The sequence below is a fragment of the Dromiciops gliroides genome, chromosome 2 (genome assembly GCF_019393635.1).
Source record: "Dromiciops gliroides isolate mDroGli1 chromosome 2, mDroGli1.pri, whole genome shotgun sequence".
NCBI classification, from domain to species: domain Eukaryota; kingdom Metazoa; phylum Chordata; class Mammalia; order Microbiotheria; family Microbiotheriidae; genus Dromiciops; species Dromiciops gliroides.
The window spans coordinates 122,788,081-122,805,865 of NC_057862.1; positions in this window are offsets into that span (position 1 = coordinate 122,788,081).

The following is a 17,785-nucleotide window of genomic DNA, read 5'->3' on the forward strand; positions in this document are numbered from 1 at the left end:
GGAAAAGGAAAAGAACCTATATCTTCTAAAATATTTAAAGCAACTCTCTTTGAGGTAGCAAAGAACTAAAAATTGTGGAAAATTGCCTCTCAATTGGGGAATGACTGAACAAGTTATGGTATGTGATTGTGATGGAATACTACTGTGCCATAAAAAATTATGATCTTGATGATCTTAGAAAAACACAGATAGACTTGCATGAAATAATAATGAACAGAATTAGCAGGGCCAGATAGCATTTCTTCTTTTTTTAAAAAATTATTTATTTTATTTTAATTTATGGAATAAAACAAGCATTTTCATAACAATATAATAAAAAGATATTTGCACATGAAACTGCAAATCTATTATGTAAAACTTGTGTTGGGATTAAGATATAGTGTGTCTGTGGCTGATCAGACCAATACAAGCTTGGAGGGCTCTACCACAGGTCAGGCACAAATAGTCCAAATGAACAAATAGTCCAGATGAACATTTGGAGTGGAAATGTCTCTAAATTTGTATGTCTCATGTTTCTTTTGAGCTACCATAATTCTGCTTTGCTCATAGAGTACTGGCCCTTCTTTGACACAGACCTGCCATGCTGGCGGTCCTGTGCCAGGGTCTCCCATGTCTCACAAGCGATTCCAAAGTTCTCTAGAGAGACCTTGAGAGTGTCCTTGTATCACTTCTTCTGACCTCCATGCAAGCATTTGCCTTTTGTGAGTTTTCCATAAAATAGTCTTTTAGGTAAACCTAGGTTGGTATTCAAACAATGTAGTGGGCCCATCCAAGTTGTGCTCACTGCAGTAGAGTCTCTTCGTCTTAGGAAATTAAGATCCTTCCCTGAAATTGATTGTCTTCTATTCAAGGAAGACTGATTAATTCTTTGATTGGAGTAAGCCCATGGGACTTCAAACTAGGACACCACCAACATATTTCTTAACACAGTTCAAAATGGTGACACACGGCCTTAATCTCTGATACCTAGGAGGCTGAAGCTGGTGAATTTCTTGAGCTTGGTAGATCTCCAGTAGGCTTTGTCAATCATTTCTCTACAACTAGTTTGGCATTATTATAGTGAGCCTCCAAGAAGGGGGTTGGGGTTGTGGGACCAGGTTACCTAAGGAGGGGTGCACTAGCCCAGGCCAGAAATGGAGCAGCTTGAAGCTCCCATTCTGATCAGCGGGGAGATCAAGCACATAAATAGCCTCTGCATTTTCATCTGGGTAAGATAAGAAGACCCATTCTTTTAAAAAATTATTATAACACAAGTGAAAGTGATATAACAGGCCACAAACCCAGGGGCTCAAATCCCTTTTTGTATTCAGAAATAAACAAATCCCATATGCTTTTACAAATGCAGCAATCATGGATAAGCCAGTACCCATCCCCTTTTGAAGAATATATCAATTATAAGAAAGCCAAACCCCAAAGCACCCCTGGATAGGGACAGTTTTCTTTGATGCCTTATGCCTGAATCTTATGAATTCATCAGTCATCTTGGGGGCTCCAAATACGGTGCACCTGAATCAGGAGATAAATAGTTCTGTCCTCAGATGAGAAGTTAGAAGTAATAGATATAACAGTGAAGCTCATTGATTTACTAAAGCAAGTGATAACATGGCCTCTGATACCTTAGCTAGGTGAGACTAAGTCTCAATCAATTAGTTAATCATAAGTTTTAGATGAGGTACAAAAAGAAGAAAAGTGCTTGGAACTGGAATGTCTTGCACAGGAATAGAATTTAGATAAATTGATGAAACTAGATCATGCTGTAGGGGTCATCTATAAAATTATCAAGATAGTTGAGAACTAGAATCATTCCAGAGATTCAGATTTCAGAGTAGTGAATAAAGAATGAGTGTTTCAGCTAAACCCCTCTGAGAAAGAACCATTCTGTAGGGAAGTAGAAGCCTTGGCTTTGGCCTAAATCTAGGTTTCTTTCCCACCTCCCCTTTTATCTACAGGAAGATTTCCAAAGGGTCTAGAAGATTTTGGAATTCTTATCTTCCCCTAGACTTTTTAATAACATTCTCAGATCAATTGATGGCAGCATCTGCATTGAGAGCTAAGGACAGACTTTATTCTGTCCTGTACATAAAGTAATAGCTCCAGCAGTCCAGCAAATAAATGATACCATCTAACTGGAGCTTTTTGAGTACCACACAGATGGTGACAAAAGGATTTCCAGAAAATAGGAGCTGTGAGTTACATCTTTGCCACATATTCTCTCTAAGTTTGAGCCCACTTTCCCCTAAATTATGTATGTATTGATGGGAGAATATCATAGACTTTTGTGGGAGGATGTTTTATACCAATTCTTCTTACTATATCACCTTAGTAAAGACCCCTTTCTAAAAGTTACTTAATTGATTAACTGATCATTTTGTAGAGAAGCACTCCATGAACTATTGTACTCTATAGAAAACCCCAAAATCCTCATGGGTACCCCTAGAAGCTAAACTAGAATTTGGGATAGTTGCTTTAGAACACATTATAGAGAGAATTAGCATGAAAGCACAATATGTAGGTAATTATAATGACCAAGCTTGGTCTCAGAAAAGAGTGGAGAAAATTCCTTTGGAACTCAGGCTTCTAAGCTTGGTTCATTTTATATGTCACTGAGTTTTTAAAAGAGACACCTATTTGGTGGAGATTATTCTGATGCCAGAGTGCATTCCTGTGGAGTGGGATTGACTCAAAACTTTGGGGAGAGGTGTGTAGTGAAAGACATTCTCTGAGACTGAATCCAGGGGAAAGAAAAACTTTGGAAGCTGAAGGTATATGGGGAAATCGGGCTTTTCAACACGTCCCTGATTTCCAGGTTGTCTCCCTAGCAACTCTGAGAAAGAATTTCCCTTTGGGTGAGATTGGAGTCTTTTTCTTAGTTTGAGTAGATATCTTATCTTCTATCTATCAGAACTCATTGACTCTTGTATATATATTATTTGTATATTATAATCTATACAATCTCCAATTTCTGTTTGCTGTCTTGATTAGCAAATAGGTTTACTCACTACTTGTTATTTGTCTTATTGTTTTTTAATGAGAACAGGTCAAACCAGTTGATATAAGCTTGGAGTCATTCTCTCTCCCCTTAAGGGCTAATGGCTTAAAAAGTGGCTTTTATTTGGAATCTATTCTACCTGTAGACCAAAAAATATTGGGGGAGGGGGAAGTTATTTATTTATTTATTTTTGGTAAAGGAAGTATGTTGCTGGTGTCTCCACAACTCAAAATTGTGTTTTTGAAATTCATATGTTTTTGTTCATTTGTGTGCCAAGGACAAGAAAACCTTGAATTTCTTACAGTACATCAATGAGATGGACTGGTTTGTCAGCTAACCTCTTATTTGCTTTAATATTTAAATGATAACAATACAATAACTAGAAAAAGTCAAGTACCCTTTTCAGGAACTAGAGGAAAGAGCCCCCAGCCTTGTGGGTCCTCTCCTGCTTCCCTCAAGGCAGGAATCATAGTCTTCTTTGGAGAGAGGTGGGGAAGGTTCCAGACATATTGATCAATGCCTCTTATGAGCCACACACACACACACACACATATATATATATATATATATATATATATATATATATATATTTTTTTTTTTTCTTTTTTAAATGGGGCAATGAGGGTTAAGTGACTTGCCCAGGGTCACACAGCTAGTAAGTGTCAAGTGTCTGAGGTCAGATTTGAACTCAGGTCCTTCTGAATCCAGGGCCGGTGCTCTATCCACTGTGCCACCTAGCTGCCCCTGAGCCACATTTATATAACCTGGGTGTACATGTTTTATGCAGGCACATGCATGAACTTATACTTTATTGTAATAGTGAGAAATTATAGGTATGGCATATTGTGTGTACTGTCAGAAATGGTCAATAACCTAGTAAGTTTTACTCAATCATTTTTCCTTCTTATTGAATCTTTGTTATAAGGAGTGGTTCACTGGGTACAGGAGAGAAGAAGTTATATATGGAAATGAAGGTGGTATGAAAAAAGTCAATAAAATTGTTTTTCAATAAAGAAAGTATAATATGACCAAAAGGACCAAATTATAAGAAATAACTGTCTGGTTTCACGGGTGAAATAGGGCTTAGAAATGACTGGACAAAACTTTATACTGCTTCAAACTGAATTGATTAATATGAAACCATGTGACTAACCTGGGACCTAGGAACTTTAAAAAATTGATAGCCATTTTTTTATATAACTGGTTTTCTTTGTAATCTTATGTATTTTATTTTATACATGTAAGAGTCTTATTGTGAGAAGCAGTCCAGAGTCCAATAGTCCAACAGCCACCATCATTGCCTATTAATGCCCGTGTTGCCAAAGAAATCATGCCAAAACACCACTTACCTCCATCAAAGTGTTGTAGATTCATGGTGATGCCAGGAAGACAGCCAATTGTCTTTGATTCCACTTCCCATTCAATCAGTGATCAGCAGTTGTAATTTGAGTAGAGACGGGTATAATCTTTGAAGGGTAAATCATCTCTTGAATTCCCCAGACTGCCAGAAGGCCATAGAGGTCCAGGATACAAAAAAGGTAAAGAAGCCCCGATCTAAATATACTTATTTATTATGTGTAGTTTGTACTTTTAAGATAACAAAACAGTTTGTGTACTTTTAACAGCAGACTATACTAACCATGCATAGAATATATTTCAATGGATACCATAGGGTTGTTGTACGACAGAAAAAGGGAAGGGGAAAGGTCATGGATATTTGGTGTATGGTCTTCAGAGGATGAATCATCCTTTTATTTCCTTTGCAGCAGGTTGTAGATTGTATCTTGAGTAATTGTATAGCTGCCTAAGGAACCTTCTTTGGAGTGGGGTATGTGGTTTCCCCAGAAAGTTTTATCTGAGAGGGTTTGGGGAATGGACAGTTATCCTGAAAAAAGCCATTTGAAACCCCATAATTTAGGATAATTTAAATGTTACCTCTTTACGATTCTATGATAAATTGGGAGTGAAAAACCCTTTTTTGGATCTCAAGGCCTATCCTCTCTTTGTTTATTTGTACCTAAAATTCCCTAAATGTTGTGATCTCCCAAGAATCCAGCCACATTTTCCAAAGAATACTTGAGAGAGGGATGACTAACTCAGCCAGACTATGAGTGTCATCATGAGAATAGGAGCTCAGCTTTGTGGACACCAAAGGAAAATGATAAACTGAAAACCTCAGAATTAAAAACGACTATCTGTTCCAGTCCTTGGTGTTTGCCCTAAGGGCTATTAATGCCAGAATTGAAGTAGTTCTTTCCACTGAGAATATGAATTCCTTGGGTCTCTGGTACCTAGCCCTTCTGCTTTTCATTAAGCTTAGAAGGGACTCAGAATTCTTATTTTTAATCTGCCTAAACAGGAAGCAGCCTCAAAGGGGAGGATACTGTATTGGTATCAGAAAGACCTTCCTACAAGTTGCCCAAGTGAGTCTGGAGATTCACTGCCCTTCTTGGTCCAGCCTCACACTTAAAATTTTCCTGTCCTTAATCCCACCCAGTCTAGGCTCTCAGCATCACAATCACTTTAGCAAGTCTGCCCAACTCCACCAGATCCCAGAATAGAATTCCATGCATGGTTACAGAGGCGAATGTTCCCTCACACTGCTCAGAATGGTTTATCTCTGCCAAAAGACTGAGGCCATTTGGGAGCTCGGAATATCCTGGGCCAAGAGAAGCTGAAAATCCTTCAAGCTCAGGAAATATTCAAAATCACCAGCCTACCAGCCATTATCATTGCTTGTTATTGCCTGTGTTGCTATAGAAATTGTGCCCTGGCACCACTTACTGCCATCGGCGTTGTAGGTTCATGACAATGCCTGCAAGGTAGCCAAGTGTCCTTGATTCCACTTACCTTTCAATCAATGATCAGCAGCTGTGATTTGAGTAGAGAGAGGTGTATAATCTTCAGAGGATAAATCATTGAATTCCCCAGAGGGTGCCTATAGATTCAATTCAACTTGGTTCAACAAATATTTGTTAAATGCCCATAAAATGTGCAAGGTACTCGGGCCTCAGGGGCAAAGATGATATCATCTCTGCCCTTGAGCATTTATATTCTCCTGGACACTGCAACATGTGTACATGTATATAAACACAAAGTTTGCACAAAATGACACAAAGTAATTTCAAGAGGTAGACTGTGCTAACAATCTGAGGGTGGGGCAAGTTCAGAAAGGGCCTTGTAAAGAGAGTGGCTGTGGAACTGGTCTTTGAAGGAAGCTAGGGTTTTTACTAGGCCTCAGAGGAAGAAGGAAGGCATTAGAGACATAAAAACACCACTTGCAAAAGATACATAAGCAGGAGATGAAATGCCAGGGATGGAGAACATCTACTGGGCTGGTTTAATTGGAACAGAGAATGTATAAGGTGAGAAACAGGAAACTACCCTAGAAAGGAAGGTGGGAACCAGATAACAAACATCTTTAAATGCCAAGCTGGGAGATTTGTATATTTTTTCCTGAAGGCAATAGCATGACTTTTTATTTTTTAAATTTTTTGGGGGGGCGGCAGGGCAATGAGGGTTAAGTGACTTGCCCAGGGTCACACAGCTAGTAAATGTTAAGTGTCTGAGGCTAGATTTGAACTCAGGTCCTCCTGAATCCAGGGCCTGTGCTTTATCCACTGTGCCACCTAGTTGCCCCCAATAGTATGACTTTTTGCAAATTATTACTCAACATATAAATATAAATATATATATGCACACTCATTTCTGTGTGTATGTGTATATATACCAAATACTCAGCTTTCACTCTCCCAGTATGTCTCCCCTTCTCTGGGTTCTAGGGAGTACTCCTAAGGAGTTGGAGAGGGGGTGTATTTCTCTAATGATATTAGCCCAAGTCCCCATTCTAGTGTGTTTCTCCTTGCTGCTACTGCCAGGGAATAGCTACATGGTTCCATTTACTCTCTTAATATCAGTTAGCTTTTACACAGATATTTACTTTGAAGATATAGCAAAAATATCCTCCCCTCAACACTTAGTGACAACTTTCTCCTATAGCACATTGATCTCCGGGAAAAGAGGTTCAGACTTAATGCAGTTTCTACATAGCGCTACTCCCGCCAACTCAATGTCCCCATATGGCATCACTTCTAGATACGCCTTTGTCTCAGATATGACTAGGCTAGGTACCGAAAGTGCTCCTCAACTCTTTGGGTTTCAAAACTGGATCAGCTGCCTGAAAAGTTAAGCATAGACTCCCCTCCCAAACCTCCTGCTGCCTCACTTTCTTGTCCTTTCAAAACTAACAACATTACAACCTTCAGTCTTGGGGCAGCTCGGTAGCACAGTGGATAGAGCACTGGCCCTGGAGTCAGGAGGACCTGAGTTCAAATCTGACCTCAGACACTTAACACTCACTAGCTGTGTGACCCTGGGCAAGTCACTTAACCCCAATTGCCTCAGTAAAAAAAAAACAAAAACAAAAACAAAAACAACCTTCAGTCTTCTTTACCTAAAGCAAAAGAACAAATGTCAAGGCAAAGAACTAAAGTTGCTGTTCACAGACCACATGTTGGCCTTGGAAAAGGAGGGCCGAAGGCATCTCCCCTGATAGAAATGTCTCTCTTCTCTCATGGGATTGTTGCCCAGCATGAAAAGTCAAACCGAGAGAAGGAAGAAGCTCTGGTCAACTAACTAGTGCCTTTTGAATGCACCCCCAGTTCCAGACAGACAGCTCCTCTTCACCATGTGGTTAGTAGACTGAAACTAGTTACTGAATGTCTGCATAAGCTCTGAAGTCTACCTGGCAATTGAATTAGCAAAGTACTTTTCATATGCTTATAAGGGTTGAGCTCATTGGCCAGTCATCCATTACATATATGTGAAGACGGAGGAGTTTATATAGAAGCAGATGGATTGATTTCCTATAAATATGATAATTTTTTGATCAATGATCACTAAATTTAAATAAGTGTATGCAGCACCTTTCTGCCTATATTCTTGCTCAGCCTGGATCAATGAATTCCATATACATATATATATGTGTGTGTGTGTGTGTGTGTATATATATGTATATATATATATGTAAATATATATATAATGTGTGTGTGTCTACATTGATTGTCTGGTAGCTCTCCTACCTTGAAATATCTTAGTTTACATTCCACTCAGTCTTAAATTTCACCAACTGGCCATTCACTAAATGTAATAAGTATGTATGTGTGTTTGTATCTTTCCCAAGTCACTTGATTTTGTTCCTGCTTGCCTTTAGAACTATAGCTATCTCTTTTTTTGTTCCATATCCTCACTCAGATTCATCTATATTGTACCCCTGTATCTGGATTCCTAGGCTGCTTTTATTTGCATTAAACATATGCCAGGGTCAAGGTCCAAACCACTCTTCTAATCTTACATTTTTTTCCTGGGCCCTTCCACTTCCCTCTTCAATAAAGGAATCCTTTCCCCTCCACCAAGACTATTGCTGTTTGTCCTTTCTGGAAGAGGAACGTAACAGGTGTCATGACTTGCAATGAATTGGATTTAAGTGAATGAGGGCTGTGTAAAGTGACCAGCCTCACTCTTTCCTCCTGAGCCATCTGGGTCCAGTTGCAAGATATACATCAGGATGAATGGAGATGGCCTTAGATGTTTGAGGCAATCAGGGTTAAATAACTTGCCCAGGTCACACAGCTAGTGTCAAGTGTCTGAGAACAGATTTGAACTCATGTCATCCTGACTCCAGGGCCAGTGCTCTATCTGCTATGCCACCTAGCTGCCCCTCCACCTAGACTACATTTTGCAGTGTACCTAGTCATTCCTAGAGTGTGTTCAAATGTCTGCAATGGCCCTGGCAGCATATTTGTACCTCTGAAACATATAAAGAAGAAAGAGAAGACTTTTTTTTGAGAATCCAGATATATCTAGGACAGGAAGAAGATAAACAGCTAGATGGTTGGTCAAGACTGGAATTAAACTCCAGAGCAGAGGTTCTTACCCTTTCTTGGTATCATTTCTTTTATGTGTATGTCATGGAACCCTTTGGTAGTCTGGTGAAACCTACAGATTCCTTCTCAGAAGAATGTTTTTAAATTCAAAAAATAAAATATATAAGATTACAAAGGAAACCAATTTTATTGAAATACAGATTTTCAAGATATTAAAAGTAAACAAACACATTCTTAGTCTCCAGGTTAAGAATCTCAGCTAGTTTATTTCAACAGGGTAGCTAGGTGTTTTTTTGTTTTGTTTTGTTTTTTCTTTGTTTTTTGGTGAGGCAATTGGGGTTGTAACTTGCCCTGGGTCACACAGCGAATAAGTGTCAAGCGTCTGAGGCTGCATTTGAACTCAGGTATTCCTGACTCCAGGGCCCGGTACTCTATCCACTGTGCCACCTAGCTGCCCCGTGTTGCTGCCCCAGCTAGGTGGTATAGTGTATAGTGCCAGGCCTAGAGTCAAGATGACTCATCTTCCTGAGTTCAAATCCGGCCTCAGATATTTACTAGTTGTGTGATCCTGGGCAAGTCACTTGACCCTGTTTGCCTCAGTTTCCTTATCTGTAAAATGAGCTAAAGAAGGAAATGCCAAACCACTCCGGTATCTTTTCCAAGAAAATCCCAAATGAAGTCACAAAATGCTGGATACAACTGAAAAAAAAATGACTGAACAACAACTAATATACTTCAATACATTTTGGAGAGGATGATAGGAAGGTGTGATTTAGCTGGTGTGCAGGGAAAGATGTTCCTCTTTCTGAATAAGTAGTTTTGACTGTGAGCTGTGCCTGTGTTGAGGGGCATTCAAGCAGTGGAGTAACCCCACACCCCCTTAACCTACTTCTGGAACACATGGTTTCTGGCAGGTGTCTATGTGCATGGTTTACCTAGTGGGACAATTTGTGGCCACTCAGACAAAAACAAGGATGCTAAAGACAGAAGCTCCCCAGAGCACAGGGTGGGAGGCACACAGGAGAAGATAATTCAGCCTGCAAGCTAAGGAGGAAAGACAAATGGCTTCCCATGTGTTTTGCTGTTTCCCCAAGAGTGCAGCTGCTTGGCAGCCCTTCTTCCTCTCAGATTCCCCAGCCTTCCTCCATTAGTGTTTATTTCCAGAGAAGGAAGCAAAAGACATTTCTTTTGCTTGGGCCCGCTGTTTCGGATGGCCGCAGCTGTTATGGGAGCCACAAAGAGAAGCTTTTAATGAAAGCTTGAATTCAGAAGTAGAAGAGAGCTATGAAAAACAACAGTAACTAAAGGAAGCTGACCTTGGCTCTGCAGGACTTGTCAGTGCTACATTGATCGCCTAGGAGCTCCCCAATCCCATGACGTATTTCCAGCCCTAGTTTTTATATTCTACTGGGCCTGAAATTCCACCAATTAGACTTTCATTTAGTTTAACAAGTATGCTCTTAAAAACAAACAAAAAAAAGCAAATTACAGTGGGAAGAGAGCTATCATTAGGAACTAAGTGTAAATTGTTTAGCTTATACCCTTTCTACTTAAACTCAGGAGTGCTTACCTTGGAGCCCATGAATTTTTAAAAAATAATATTTTTATAACTGTCTTTCTTTGTGATCATATGTATTTTGGTTTTTTTGTTTTGCATTTAAAATCATTCAGGTGTTTGTGGTCTTTAGCAGACAGCCAAAGGGATCCATAACCCTCAAAAACTTTGAGCCCCTGATTAGGGAATGGAAGTTTTAATACTGGAGGTTTTGGTGGGGAAAGAAGAAGCAGGTAATTTTGGGTCTTGGAACATTTTGGGGGAGCATTACAAGGAAAGGAGGTGTGATAGAATGGGAAGCTTAGTGCAACAAAAGGTGACTGAAGAACTGAGGGCAAGGGATGGTACTCAAGTGTGGGAAAGGAATGTAGAAAAGAATGTGGGAAGATCAAAAGCCCATGTGATTGCAATACCTCTCTCATAGACTTGTAAGGCCCATTAATGTAGTGGAAAGATTCTGAAGTCAGATAACCCAGGTTTAAATCCCAATTCTGCCACTTAATTCTTATTTGAGCTTTGGCCAAGTCACCAAACCTCTCTGGCCCTCAGTTCCCTCATCATAAAATGAGAGGAGTTGGACAAGATGGTCTCTGGAAAAGGGTCTTTGTTCCTGTTGAAGCACTTTACTAGTGTTAGCACTACCTGTTACTTTGAAATGCTGCTTGGGGAGGGAAAGGGGGTGAGAAACTTTCTTCCTTTTCCTAGCCTTCCTTTCCATTTGGATCCAGAACTTAGTCCAGTAGCCTGACTATATATAGTTCAGCTCCATTATAGGTTAAACAGGCTTGTCAACTATCCTAGAAATCTAGTCATGATTTATACCATTGTTTCTATGAGATAACATAAATATGCAAATGATCCCTTTGAAGTTGGACATCACAGGCTTTGTCACCATATCCTAAGGACCACAGGACCTTTCCATTGGACTTGCAACTGAAACCTTCTACTCTATGTATTGTTGAAACCATTAGAATGTGAGCTCCTTGAGAGAAGGGACTATCTTGCTTTTCTATTGCATCCTCTAGGCTTAACGCAGTGCTTTGCACACAGCAAATATTTAATAAATACTTTAAAATTTATCTATTCATATGGAATATTATAGCCAGGAAGGACTATTTTGTTGTTGTTCGTTCAGTTGTTCAGTTGTGTCTGACTCTTTGAGACTCCATGAACCATAGCACACCAGGCCCTACTATCCTCCATCATCTCCCAAAGTCTGTCCAAGATCAGGTTCATTGCTTCTATAATTCTATCTATCCATCTCTGCCATCGCCTTCTCTTTTTGCCTTCAATATTTCCCAGCATCCAGGTCTTTTCCAGTGGATCCTGTTTTCTCATCATGTGGCCAAAGTATTTAAACTTCAGTTTCAGTATTTGTACTTCAAATGAGTAGTCTGAATTAATTTCTTTAAGCATTGACTGACTTGATCTCCTTGCTATCCAAGGGACTCTCAAAAGTCTTCTGCAGCACCACAGTTAGAAAACAATGATGCTGTAGCACTCAAGTTTCCATATAGACCAACTCTCACAGCTATACATTACCACTGGAAAAACCATAACTTTGACTATATGGACCTTTGGAAGCAAGGTCATGTCTCTGCTTTTTGGTATGCCATCCAGATTTGCCACGACTTTCCTTCCAAGGAGCAAGCGTCTTAATTCTATGACTGAAGTAGCCTTTTTTTTGAAGTAGCCTTTTACAGTGATGTTTGAGCCCAAGAATATAAAATCTGGCACTGCTTCCATTTATTCTCCTTCTGTTTGCCTGGAAGTGATGGGATCAGTTGCCATAATCTTAGGACTATAGAGATCATGTATTCCAAAGTTCTCACTTGACAGATGAGGAGATAGAAGTCTAGAGATATTCAGGGGTCTCACAGGACTCACCTGTATCTATAACTCTCAGGTGTCCAAAAGAGTGACATTTCCCCTCTGTGTGGTTCCTTTTTCTTCTTGTAGATGTCTATGACATCTACCTTGCCTTGTTTACTTTCAGGTAGCATTCATTTCTTCCACTGGATCTTTTTCCAACTTCTCATATACCATCTTGTAAGCTCCTCCAAACCACTCACTAATTGATTGCCAGGGTATATGGCATTTGCTGCCACAGAAAGCCCTTTCCATGTTCCTGCTGCTTGGCGTTCCACATGAAATTGAGAAAGCTAAGCAGGGAGTAGGACCTTATCATTTGGGGATTGCTATCTTGTGCCATCTGAAATAGGAACACATTCCTTTGGAATCTTCTTCTGCTCCCTACTCCCTAGAAGATGGAACCCAGTAAGTCTTTGGACTTCTCCTGGTCTAACAAGAGTAGGAAAAGTGTGGTTGCCCAAGACAGTCAACAGGTAAGGTCTATAGCTAATATTTATACAGTGCTTTAAGGTTTAAAAAGCAAATCTCATTTAATACATACAACTATAAGTGTTATTGTTATCTCCTTTTTACAGATGAAAAAAACCGAGGCTGAGAGAAGTTAAATGACTTGATTAAGAAGAATTTGAATTCAGATCTTCTTGACTCTGTCTTGTGCTCTATCTACTCTGCCACCCAGTGGTCTATGCTGGAACTTGCAGGGTAAAGCAAGTTAGAGATTCCTTCCTCCCTCCTCTACCCCCTCTCTCCTTGTAGATATTCAGCTTCTCCAGATCTGAGATATGGAGAAAGATCAGAATTGCAGAACAATGCCAGGATCCATGCAGGACATTTTAGAGAGACTGCAGTCCAGTCCAAATCCTACAGTATTCTGTTCTCTTTCACGGCCATGTATCACTCCCTTTTCTCACTTCTTTCTCTTTGCCTTCAGCTATTCTGCTGCTTCCAACACATCTTTAGCATGACCACCACCCTTCAGGGACTGTGACGGGATTACAGGGTGAGAAAGTGGTGCCCTTTCCAAGAAGAGAAAATTGCATCAGCTGGAAATTTAGTGTCTCTGTCCTGATTTAGTTTCTACGTTTCCTTTAGCTTTTCTTACCCCTCCTCCCTTCCCTGGCTCCCTCCTTCCACCCCTGCCGCTCACTTGCCTTCCAAAAATATTTAACCTAGGTTCAAATCCCAGCAAGAGTGCATGTTAAATGTGAAATAAAGGGTAAGTCGCCTCCCCTTGATCCAGACCCTTAGCTACCTTATCTGTAAAATGGGTATAATAATAGCATCTACCTCCCAGGGTCCTTGAAAGGATCAAATGAGATCACATATGTAAAGTGCTTTGCAAACCTTAAAAAGTGCTCTATAAATGCTAGTTATTTTAAAAAATATAATTAGTAATAATAAAATAAACAAATAGATTAATAAATTGTGGCAATTATTTGGACTCTGGTCCCTTGCCTCTTTAAATTTCTCTTCCCAACAACAAAAAAAACCCAAAAAACAAAAAAGGGGCAGCCAGGTGGCACAGTAGATAAAACACTGGCCCTGGAGTCAGGAGGACCTGAGTTCAAATCCAACCTCAGACACTTGACACTTACTAGCTGTGTGATCCTGGGCAAGTCACTTAACCCCCATTACCCTGCAAAAAACAAACAAACAAACAAACAAATAAATAAATAAATTCTCTTCCCTCCATGTTTAATGGATAATTTAAAGACTCACAGCGTATGGATCATTGCCAGTTTTAATACATTGAATCAAAGTAAAACAGAGAAGAATTTTGCGGGCTATTGTATCCTTTCTTTCTTTTTCTCTCCCCATCTTCCACATGTGGGAAGTCCTTCATCATACCTGAGGCTCACAGCAGATGGAAGAGGGGAAGGAATTTTGTATTTAAGAGGCAAGAGAATGGGGAGGAAGCAAAAAAGTCTTTCTCTGGCACATGCATCAGATCTCTAGTAGTATTCATAACTTTCACTGTCCAGAAGCAGCCCTGGACAATAGATGATGGTGGCATCTTCTTTCTGCTTGGTCTGGGTTGGCTCCTAGTTTCTTTTGCTTGGTTATACTTGTCTCTTGACTGTGCCTGGAAGTTTGGATGATGAAGAAGACGCTTTAAATTATACCCACGGGGCAGCTAAGTAGTACAGTCGATAGAGCACCGGCCCTGGAGTTAGGAGGACCTGAGTTCAAATCTGGCCTCAGACACTTGACACTTACTAGCTGTGTAACCCTGGGCAAGTCACTTAACCCTCATTGCCCCCCCAAAAATTATAGCCATGCCCCCTTGCCCTCTATTCAGGAGGGATTTAGCATGACCCTGGGGTAATCTTATTTTAGGTAGAAGGATGTCAGAATCTTCCTAGACCCCCCTATCAAGAATTCCAGGCCTGTGGAAGATTAAGAAGGCAGAGACAGAGAAGGAAGTATTCCCTGGGTTACATAGGTAATTTAGTCAGTCAACAAACATTTAATCGGTGCCTACTATGTGTAATGCACTCTGGCAGGTGCAGGGGGTACAAATCCTAAGGAAGATATAAACCCTACCCTCAAAGAGCTTACATTCTTTCAGGGGAGACAACATCTACACCTATAAGTAGATACAGAATAAATACATATGGAATAAATATAAAATATTTATAAGGCTATTAGGGAAGTAGGGCACTAGCGGTTGGAGGGGGTCAGGAAAGGCTTGATGTAGAAACTGGTGCTTAAGGTGTCTGTTGAAGAGAGGGAGGTAAGGCAGAGGTGAAGAGCACAGGATTCCTGCATGGGAGACCACCAATACAATGACAGAGATGGGCGATGGAGAGCTGTGTGTAAACAGAGAGAAGGTCTGTTTGGCTGGGTCATGTAACATGGAAAAGGGAGTCATGTGTAATGTGGCTGGAAAGAGACATTGAGGTGAAGTTGTAAAGGGCTTTAAAAACAGAGGTTTAGCTAAGGTGGCTGCTCAGATAGAAGCAGGTAGCCCAGCTCCTGCCTACCTACTCTAGCAAAATATTACTAAATTGGTTTAGACTGAATAATAATCAAGAAATCCAATGAGAAACTACAGTCTTCCAGAAATGCACACAGTGGGAAAAAGGGCCACACCAGAAAAGTCAGCACTAACCTTAGCAGTCAGATGGCACAGTAGATAGAGTTCTAGACCTGGAGTCAGGAAGACCTGAGTTCAAATCCAGCCATAGACACTAACTAGTTGTATGAGCCTGAGTATGTTATTTAACATCTGTCTGCCTCAGTTTCTTCAACTGAAAAATGGAGATAATAATAGGATCTATCTGCCTTTCAGGGTTGTTGTGAGAATAAAAGCAGATATTTGAAAAGCACTTAGCACAGTGCCTGGCACATAGTAAGTACTTATGAAATGCTTATTCTCTAGGCAAACATGAAGATGGATCAGAGAGACAGGGCAGAGATGCACACATATAGTGTGCAAGGCTCTTTATCTGGAGGCAGCAAGAGCAGAAAGTTCCCACAAGAAAGCCTCAGGGCAGTTGGAAACCCACAGCATGGATTTTGGAAGCAACCAGGAGCCAGAGTTCACAGCAATACATCACAGGCCCAGAGGCTTCAAGGTCCCTAGCATTCTGTGATGAAATGTTATAGATGGGATGGGTGAGAAGGATGCTAAAACATATCAGCGCTCATATTGTGGATTTATCCTAGAAGGTGAACATCCGCATAAAAACTCAGGTCAAGACCAAGCAGGGCCTACCACTCCAACCAAAAATATAGCAGGGATAGAGCCAGCCCTAGCACAAAGCCCCATTTTAGGAACTGAGACTGGAGAGATGAGTAAACAAAGAAGACTGACTGCTATAAAAATTATTAAAGATCCAGAGATGCTCAAAAATTCCATTAAAAAAGGGAGAGTAACTATGATGAGACTCTATGACAATAAATATTAGAACAAAATCAAAAGATTGAACAAAAATTTCTGGGTTTTCTTAATATTTTCAGTTTTGTTTTAAATGAAGCTTTAGGTATTCTTCCATACTAGGAAGGTAAATGTATTTGAACAATTGGGAGGGGCTATATGATGATGAAGTGCAAATATTTTACTAAAGGAAGAAGGAACAAGCATTCTTTAGGACTTTATTATCTTCAAAGAAGATGGAGGGAGTTCAGAGAAAGAGAGAACCTGAGGCAGATTAGTTCTGGTCTGATAATATTAAGAGGAAAAAGAAAAAGGGTGAGAGGTGGGGAATTAATAGTGTAGAAGGAGGAAGAAGGGATGAAATATACCACTGCTCCAAACTAGGGTACCAGAGAAGAAAACTACAAACATGGGGGAAAGGGTGACAGGAGTGAGTATCAGATGAACTTCTCTCAGTGGAGCTGAACAAAGGAGGGTTGAACGTACACATTTACACACAAATACACAATGTGGTTTAGAAAAATATTTATTTCAATAGGGGAAGAAGAGAGGATAGGGAAAGGAGATTAGTAGAGAGTGTTATTTTGGGTATGGAATAATTATAAGCAAACCAACTTTAACTTTGTAGGGTACTTCCTGAAGGAGGGATTAAAAAGAAATAAAAAGCAAAGCAAAAATCTTGAAACTAAGGGAGGGACCAGAAATTGTAGCTAAAGCACATGTGGTATGTGAATGGGATGGAATGTTGTTGCACCATAAGAAATGGTGAAAGACTTTTTTAGAGGATCCTGGGAAGACTTTTAGAAAATGATGCAGAGTGAAGTAAATGGAACCAAGAGAGTTGTATATACAATATCGCTAATGTGGTAAAGACAAACAATGTTAAAAGACTTTAAGAATGCTGATCAATGCAGTGACCCTCCACAATTCCATAGAACCTAAGATAAAACTTGTAACAGCTCATAACAAAGAGGTGTTTGGAATAAAAATGTAGAATAAGACATAGCATTTTTGGATATGCACAATTTAGGAATTTACTTTGCTTGACTATGCATATCTGTTTACAAGGGGTTTTCCTAACTCTTTTGTAAATGTGTGGTTATGATATGGGGAACAGAAGGGAGTAATTGATAGGATTGTAAAAAAAAAGAAATAGGGTAATTAAAGCATTTTTAAAAACAGCAAAAAAAAGAGGGGAGAAGGCAGCAGGAATCACAGACAAGTAGGCCAGCTTTGGAAATTACATGTTGAATATATACTTAAAAAGAAAAGCAAGCTATGCAGAACAGATGTTCACCATTTCATATACTATCCTCTTTTTCTATTCTGCTATGCATAGGGCAATTCTCATTTTTATTCAGTTTTGTTAGGTTCAGAATGAAAAATATAAAAATAAAAAAGTCACGTTTTAAATTTATCATATGCTTTTTTTTTTTCCGAAGAAGGAAATTGTGTGGAATGGAGATTTGTGGTTTCCTATACAATTCTCTTTTTATGTTTTATTTTATATCTGGAAATACTCATTTTTTTCTTGGGTCTGTTAGGTTTGAAATTTTGAAAGTCAAATAGAGGAGTTTATATTTGATTCTAAAGCTAATAGGCCC